This window comes from Ictalurus furcatus, chromosome 4 (genome assembly GCF_023375685.1).
Source record: "Ictalurus furcatus strain D&B chromosome 4, Billie_1.0, whole genome shotgun sequence".
In the NCBI taxonomy this organism is placed as follows: domain Eukaryota; kingdom Metazoa; phylum Chordata; class Actinopteri; order Siluriformes; family Ictaluridae; genus Ictalurus; species Ictalurus furcatus.
In genome coordinates this window covers 6,396,868-6,405,942 of record NC_071258.1, presented here as the reverse complement: position 1 = coordinate 6,405,942, position 9,075 = coordinate 6,396,868, and the positions used below count along the sequence as shown (strand labels likewise).

At 39.2% G+C, this 9,075-nt stretch overlaps 1 protein-coding gene across 1 annotated transcript in view; it reads left to right on the top strand.

The window, feature by feature from the left end:
• The first annotated feature begins 515 nt into the window (after window positions 1–515).
• b3gat1a (beta-1,3-glucuronyltransferase 1 (glucuronosyltransferase P) a) overlaps window positions 516–9,075 on the top strand; it is a 118,546-nt gene continuing 109,986 nt past the window's right edge. The window contains exon 1 of the mRNA XM_053622665.1: window positions 516–802. The gene's annotated coding sequence lies outside the window, so the exon portion shown is untranslated. The remainder of the gene's footprint in view (window positions 803–9,075) is intronic.

Sequence of the window (9,075 nt, the reverse complement as noted above, 5' to 3'; positions counted from 1 at the left end):
TGGTGGGGTGTGGATTGAAAAAGTACTTTTGACATAGTCAGGATTCATTGTGTATATGTACAGAGAATAAACCAGAAATAAATCCAGCTGCAATGCATTATTGCATTAACCTTACAGATTAGAGAAGGAAGAAGAGCTGAAGAGGGAGAAGTACCTACACACATATTAACCACAGAGTCCTTTACCTCCTCCTTTCTCCCTCCTCTCTCTTCCCCTCCCTGCCTTACTCTTGCTCCCCCCGCCTTTCTCATTTCTTTGCGACAGCCCACCCTGCTACAAGCTGTAATGGTACAGGCCATTAGCAAGACCATCGCAACTGGAGGAGGGGGGCCCCTCAGCCTCAGCGAAGAGGCGACTTTGGATCCACATGAACACATTCGCAGATGTCTCTCCATGCGTTCTGACAGCCTGCCTCCACCACAGCCATCTCACTAATCAGAGAGCAAGAAAAAAGGACAGAGAGGGCAAGCATCACCCCGTTGTGCCTTCTTCTCGCCTACATCCATCCTTCATTAGTCTTTAGTCGTGAGAGGTGTGGAGAGAAAGAGAGCGTGTGTATGCCAGAAAAGGACATCAGGAAAATACGCCGGCAGCTTGCATCCTCAAACATCAGTTTATTGAATCCTGCTTTCCTCAATGCTGGACTCTGAACATTTCCAGCAGGAGAGAAATAAGGACATGATTAGAAGGCAGGCTGCAATTTGAAAGGAAACAAAGGAGGGAGGAAAAACAAGCTGGCAATAGAGTAGATGGTTTGAATGAATGAAGCAGAATGTGGAGGGAATAGAGCTGCCTGAACGAGGTAAGAGAGCTTTCTGTCTTGCTGTAATATATAGATTTTTAAAAAATCACAAAAAAAAACAAGTCAGAAATGTGCAGCATTGAATAAGCAGATAGTTATTACATCCTGAGACTGGGGACTCTTTCTGTTGACATTGTTATATTGAAGTTAACTGGAAAACAAGGCTGACATTTGTTAAGCTGACCACATGCATAGGCTGTTGACAGGAACCTTAAGCCCGGAGCGGAGAAATGACTGATTGTCTTCATTGAAGCAGCACACAAAGCACTGAGGTATTTGCGAGGTAGACTCATGTACCAGTTGGGAATGGTCATGGGCATAAATCTAAGTCAATGCAAACTATCTTCGGATGTAATATGATGAATTGTTACAAAATGCACAATTAATGATCACATAATGAAGCCAGATCAATTAAGGGTATCTTATTAAGACGTCTCCATTACCGAGAAGAAGTTTTGTCTTGAGTCTGACGACAAGCCGTACAGTAATGACTGCAAACTGTCAGTACTATTACCACAACAGTGTCCTCAAGACACACGTGAAAGGTTGCACTTGAAAATTTACCTGGATAGATTGGGTGTACAGTTATTACAGGTTTATCACATTCTGTGCCCTTCCCCCAGTCTGACCCAGAGAGGCAACATGCTTCTCACGATGAAAACAATCCAGAGAACAAAGCACAGGGGAAGATACAGTACATAAGATCAGTCATAGTAGGTCAGCCTTTTCTTTTCATGACACAGATCCTGATATGGATAAGCTGAAAAGCTCTTGATTACCTACCTGGCTATGATGTACTGATTACAAGCCTGGCTTGTGACTTCTGTGATAAATCCTTTCAGCATTTAATTTGTGATATATGCATTAGAATTAAAAAGCGAGGACTAAAATTCATTATAAGGGTTGATGGTGCTATTTTTTTTTATTAAGGAAAGTTAACACTGAAATATCTTTGGAAAGTACTGCTAGATGTTGTTTCGAGCCCAGAAGTTTATGTCAGAATTTTTCAATGAACACTGGAACACACGGGAGAGAATTACTCATGATCGAATCGATGCCATTATGACTTCAGCGATTCCACACTAAAAAAAAAACTTTTCACTGAAAACAAGCAAACATCTGTTTAAAGCAGACTTTGGGCTACTGTCAGAAACAGACGCTACCTATCCAGGTTAGTCTCATTTGTCCAATTAAATATTTCATGACTTGCCTCAGTGTGAGCTAAAAATCGAAGGGATTTCAACACAACTTCTTCTGCTGCCGTCTTTTCTAGGCAATTTTAACACACATCATACAGTACATTACAAATAGCAGACCAGAAACCTGCTATTGTACTTGGCATGTAGTCCTGTGTTAAGTTGTTTCTCTTGAATGTGAGAGCCTAGGTGTCCATTTTTAGCCCGTCCTCTGGTCGTGTATATGTCAGCGCATTGCCGAGAGAGCTTGTGTATATGTGGCTATGGAGCTTGTATTTCAACTTGCTAAATGTTATCCAGAAGTCCGGTCACATTCACACTGCACATGAAGTCATGAGTTGGGGTCATACCATTCATCACTTGGAAATAATAGGTCATTTATCTCGAAGCGGGGACAAGAGTGTGGTGCGATCAAATAAAAAAAACAAAACAAAAGAATGATTTCCTCGGGAGCTTTATAGCAGAAAAACTACATTTTATAAGTCAAGTGTGCTGCAGACTCAAGCAGCAAGATGTTTCTTAAAGCCATAATAAGGTTATTATTCCAGGAAAATTCATAAACAGATTTATGAAGCTGCAGTGATGTTGACTACTTTGTAGAAAACTTGTCTATAGGCCGGACACAAGTGTGAACTCAGTATGCGCTTTATTTGGGCAAATCAAAAAATCATATTCAGGGCAGAGTGGGAGTCAAAGCACAGGCAGGAAAAGGTAAACTAGCATAATCCATAATCAGAAACTCTAAACCCAGAGAATATTGAACTAGGAAACACAGAAATCAAGACTTGGACTTAACAAAACAAATGGAAAATAAGATAGCAGGGTATAAATAAGAACAAACAAACTAACAAAGGGTTTACACAGAATAGGTTAACACACCTACTATTGTAGTCGAATTATTCATATATATTTGTGTCGCCTTGTTTCGTTCTCCATGAAATTTAGTTATGTCATTTGCATTGATAACCTATATTCTAGTTATGTTGATCTTTGGTTGTTGTGTTGTTGTTGGCGGAGTGATATGATGATATATCTATATTGTTACATAAAATGATTTTTCTTATTCTTAATTGTTGTGCAACATCTGGGAAACAAGTTAGTCCTGTTATCACTTATATTTTAGCAGCTATAAACAGTCATTCCCTCATAAGCCTCTCCTTTTCTCTGTCCTAAGGCTATCCATCCATCCTCTATACCACTTATCCTTTTCAGGGTCACGGGGAACCTGGAGCCTATCCCAGGGAGCATCGGGCACAAGGCGGGGGACACCCTGGACATGGTGCCAATCCATCGCAGGGCACACAATCACACACACACACTCACACACCCATTCATACACTACGGACACTTTAGACCTGCCAATCAGCCTACCATGCATGTCTTTGGACTGGGGCAGGAAACCGGAGTACCCGGAGGAAACCCCCGCAGCACGGGGAGAACATGCAAACTCCGCACACACAGGGCCAAGGTGGGAATCGAACCCCCAACCCTGGAGGTGTGAGGCAAACGTGCTAACCACTAAGGCTAATAAAGCAAAAAATAAATCGTAGCTTGTCATGTTACTACGAAACTGCAAAGACTATCCTGTGTCAGAAAATGCAAAATGACAGCTATATTGCTATAAAGTGCTGACATTGGAGACTTAAAAACTTCACCATATCAATAATTACAAGGTTTTTTAAATAAGTTTATCTGTAGCATCTGCCAAACATGTCCTTGTGTAAGTTGGTGCTATATAAACTGTACATTAGTCTGAGCATATTAATTTGCATATTTAATATTGCAGCCAGAACTACTATCATAGCTGTGTTATTATAGAAAATTAATCAACAACTCCTGACCATTCAGAAGTGTGCATTAAACAGCGCTTTGGTATAATGGATTATATCAGAAAATCTACTTTACTTTGACGATGTTACTTCACATGGTAACAAGCCATTTTTTTTTTACTTTAATTTCATTTTCCTTTTTTAACGTTTCATTATTTCTTACATTAAATAATGAAATTAATTATATCAATTATTATATTATTATATATATATATATTATATTATTATATATTAATTATATATTAATTATATATTAATTATATATATTTATTATAATAAATATATGTTATTAAGCCTTAATATTATGATGCATTTCATGTATTATGACGAGATATTTTCCTCAATATGGTGATATGATATTTGTCATTATATCAGCCACGTCTATGTTATGTAATAGTGTAACTTGCCAATTACATGACTTCAGGCAGAACGTTGGAGAAATCAATATATAACTTTTTTTTTTCTTCTCCAGAGCACTTTTTTAAATTACGGCAACACAGGTAACAAGAATAATATTATGTCAACGTGGCAGTCAAAATGATACAACAGATGGGAGAGTGATACAAGTAAATATCATGTAGAACGATTGAAAGAAAACTAAGGAAATACACATTAGCAGTTGCTACCTAACACTGGAGCCAATGACTGTCAACTCTGACAAATTATTCTATACTTTTGGCACTACTGGAATCTCAGAACTGGCTTTTGGCTGACTTTTTATTTGTAAATACTTAAAAAAAAAAAAAAAGATTTGTGTTAACACGTGCTGCTTATGGCATCAATATACTGTTTGGGTTCTGCTCCTATAAAACAGTTATGTGTTTCATGAGGGCCTCTGAATGTGCATGCTGTGAATATTAACCACTGCAATTGTTCCTTGAGTGACACTACCATGAATGCATTATTCATCTGGTCCAGCGCTGCCACTGAGAGTCACACTGATTCAGAGCAAGAGCGACCCTGTACCAGCCCTGAGAGCTCCGCACACAGCCAAAGCCCCAGCGCGCTCTCTTCAATGGTCAGCTAATGAACAGCTGAGAGGCGGAATAAGAGCCGAGGAAGAGAGGAGAAAGCAGGGAAACAGATTGCCAAGCCTCAGGCTGAGATCTTATTGTAGCTTCTTGAATTCTGCACTGCAGGGCTTCGCGCTTGTGTTTGGCAGCATTCTCCTGCCTACATTACTTGTGTGCTTACAATAACATACACACTGTCATCCTTGAACCATGATAATACCCCCAGGAACGACAGCTGTTACCCCAGAAGAGTTCAGCTTATGGCATCTAATATGGGTGATGCCGGTCAACTGAGGTTGCCAGATACTTTCCCCTTTGCAGACACCTCCTATAGACATGCTCACCAAATCACTGTGTTCTTAATGAGGTTTGGCAGATGTACAGTCTGTGCATAAACCCATTACATTTACTTTCTTGCACCTGTATGTTCCCCTGGCTGTGTGAGATGGAGGTTATGATTAAAAGGCACAGTGCTAATTTGTGTGCATGTGTGTGTGTGTGTGTGTGTGTGTGTGTGTGTGTGTGTGTGTGTGCATGATGCCAGTGACATTCACATACAGAATCCTGCCTGTTACACCATATCAGTAGACATCACAATGACTGTGATAATGCATGCCTTTCTACAACACACAACATGACAGAGCCCATCATGATTAATAACCAAATATATAATATAATATAATAATAACCACACAGTGTTCACACAGACAAAGCAATACAAAGCGCATATATATATATATATATATATATATATATATATATATATATATATATATATATATATATATATATATATATAAAAGTGACAAATCCAAATGATTGGCTCAAATGATTTCTTGGACCAATTCTATTATTCTGATTGGTTCTGTAATAATATAGTCTGTCTCCCTAGGGGGTTAAAGACTTGAGTTACTTATTGTCACACCTGACAGTTCTACTCCACACCACCAGAGGTCCCCATCAGTGGGGCAGTGGTGACTCAACGGTTAAGACTCTGGGTAACTGATCAGAAGGTTGAGGGTTCAAGCCCACCAAGCTGCCACTGTTAGGCCCTGGAGAGAGGCTCTTAACCCTCTCTGCTCCAGGCGTACCATGGCTGACCCTATGCTCTGAGCCCAACTTCCTAACAAGCCGGTATATGGAAGAAGAATTTCACTGTGCTGTAATGTATATGTGACAAAATAAAGGCTACTTCATGACTTGAGCACTGTCCCACTTCTGGGTTACCTTGCTTACTTGATTCCCATCACCTCCTCATTCCGAAGCACAATAGAAACACAGGTTTCTGGTTACTCTTTGTGAAATCTTGCCTACTCTTGCTAAAATTCTTAGCCGTTTGTTATTACTTGATGGGCATTCTGTTATTTTGAAACTCAGACTGTTTATCGTGGATTTTTTGCCTGCTCCTTTGGATTAGTTCACTGGTTGACCTAGCTTGTTTTTCCAACTACAATTTAGTGTCAGATTTTGATCCACAATCTCTGCACTTGGACCATACACATTTGTTGTGTGATTGTTACACGTATACGTCTCCTTCTCGAAATGCTACAGCTGAAGTGTATGTCTAGTAAAGGCAAAAAGAGGGAGCAAGAAGACAACGGGACCAGAACAGCTGAGGGCACATGACAATTGGTGTTGTTGGTGCAGCAAATGTCCTCCTGTGGCAAACAAAATTGAATGTCTGTGTTACCACAATTGGCAATACACAGTGCTATTTATTCAAGGACTGCAGATGAGACCGTGACTGTGCCGTGCATCACCAATGACAAAGACTTTCAGGCCCACAAAAAATAGTAGGCACTACCTGAAATGAATTGAGACAGATGACCAAGACTAAAGGGACCCCATGTCCTGAGGCCAAGTAAGACCTGTCTTGGTGTGGTTTAATATTCTAGTGAGCACACTTGATTGACATCTCTTTGTCTGAGACTCAGAGCCTGCGTTACCAACAACAGTGCAAGAAATTCAGGATTGTTCAGTCCAACATATAAAAGCCTGTTCGAGTCCTCAGCTCTAAGAAGCTTTACTACACTGCGGTATTGAAACAGCTTTATTTGACATGCATATGACAAAAACACTGATAATCATTCTAAATTGGATAATAGACAAATGACCTTTAAAAGCAATAAAATCTCCTGCTAGTCAATTTAATTCTGCTAAGTAGCAATCTTCCCTTGAGGCTGTATGTACGCCTGGTCTCAATTTATCCCAACATTCCCAGACCAGGAGCGGATTTGCCAGCCTGGTAACAGCGTTCGATAAGCATTCAATTTGATTTTCTAATCCTGTAGTTTCACGTTTTTGTGATTATGGCTGTTTCGTCCACTGGAGTCAGGTCCCGTCATATTTAATTCGAGGCCTACATGCGTAGCATGAAATAAGATAAACCGAGCAAAGTTTCTGGCTGAAATTACATCTCCTGTTTTTTTTTTTTTTTAGGGGGGGATGGGGGTTAAATGTTGATGCCACATTTGTTATAATGAGGCTTATCTGGCATGTCATCAGCATATGTTCATTTTGAAGCAGAATAGTGTTTGTGAGATAGATGAGCGCTTTGTTGTCACACTTCACTGCTCCTAACCCACCAAATCCGCAAACAAATAAAGCACCTTATGCATTAGTCCTACTAATTCCTTTATCGGAATTTGTCATACCAACCCATCTGTGCACAACCAGCTGACAGACTTGTATCTGTGCGTGAGGCTTTCCTGTTAATTTAGGAGCACAAGACACAATATTAACATAGCTTCATGCACTTCGTTGTTGGATTGTTGACAATGCACACCCTGATGTGATGCAATAGAAAAGCATTCACCCTTTCATCCGCGATCAGACGTTCGAGTACCAATGATGCCACAGCCATCCGTGAGAGCCAAGGGAAGCAAATTGTCCATGACTAATAACACAACTCTTTCATATTGCACCACAGAAGGTAGTCATGACAAATACAGCCTTCTAACAGCAACATGAGCGGTGTTTTGTATTTCAGGAGGATTAAAATTATGACAATTGCAGGGCCATCATTAAAAAACATTACTCTGCAATTTATATTCTGGATGATGTGATCAAATCTAATGGCAGTCCAGTCCCATGAAAGAAACCATAATTATGATGGAGAAAATTCAAATATCAAATTTGACTGAAACAGCCCGAGGGTTAAGTGCACTACAAAAACAGTCCAATATCTGTGTGTCTAAAAAGATCAAATATTCAGTTGCTGCCTCTTGCCCTCGGCTTTAATTGGCTGTTTAAAAAAGCAGGACTTTTTATTCAACCTCAATCTGGCTGGCTTTCATTTACATAAGTAAGCACCTTCACATTCTTGAATACAGTCAGTGCTGCACAAATGTTAACAGGAAGAAATGTGAAGCACAATTACGACTCTTTCAGCTGAAATTTATCACTGAGAAAATTATTATTTAATATGGGTATCTCTGACCAGAGATACAGAACGTGGTCCAGTTGTAATGTTTAATATTAGTAGTAGTAATAGGCTTTACACAAATCAGTGCAGACATAACTTTAATGTTTTACAAAAAAAAAAATTGATTTTCTCAATTCTATTCTATCATTCTATCACTTTTTAATTAGACAATAATACAGTTTGAACAAACTGTATATTTTAAGCAATATATCTTCATATCTATCATTTATTTATTCACGTCAATACAGTGTAAAGAAAAAAAAATAAAAATAAACATTGTTGTTTATATTTGGTCAATTTTAAACACTTTAATGTTACAAATTATCTCTGTAATATATGCATTATTTTTAATATAAAATAAAATGCCCTTTAGTGTTTATTAGAGAAATGAGCAGTTTCTTAGGGAGCATAGGTTTAAAGTTGGAAAGATAATTATTATTAATATTTGAATAATAATTTTCATTCTCTTCGCCTAGCACCTGGGGGTTGGAGTTCAATTCCCATCTCAATCCGTTGTACACACCCTTTTGAACTTGCATTTTCTCCCCATGCTTCGGGGGTTTAATCTGGGTGCTCCAGTTTATTCCCCCAGTCCAAAGATATGCATTGTAGGCTAACTGGCATTTCTAAATTGACTGTAGTGTGTGAATGGATGTGTGGTTGTGCCCTGCAATGGGTTGGCACCCTGTCCAGGGTATCCCATGTCTTGTGCAAGGAGTTCCCTTTGATAGGCTCCAGGCTGTCCGGGAACCTGCGTAGGATAAACGGTACAGAAAATGAATGGATGGATGGATTGTATATTGATGTAGTA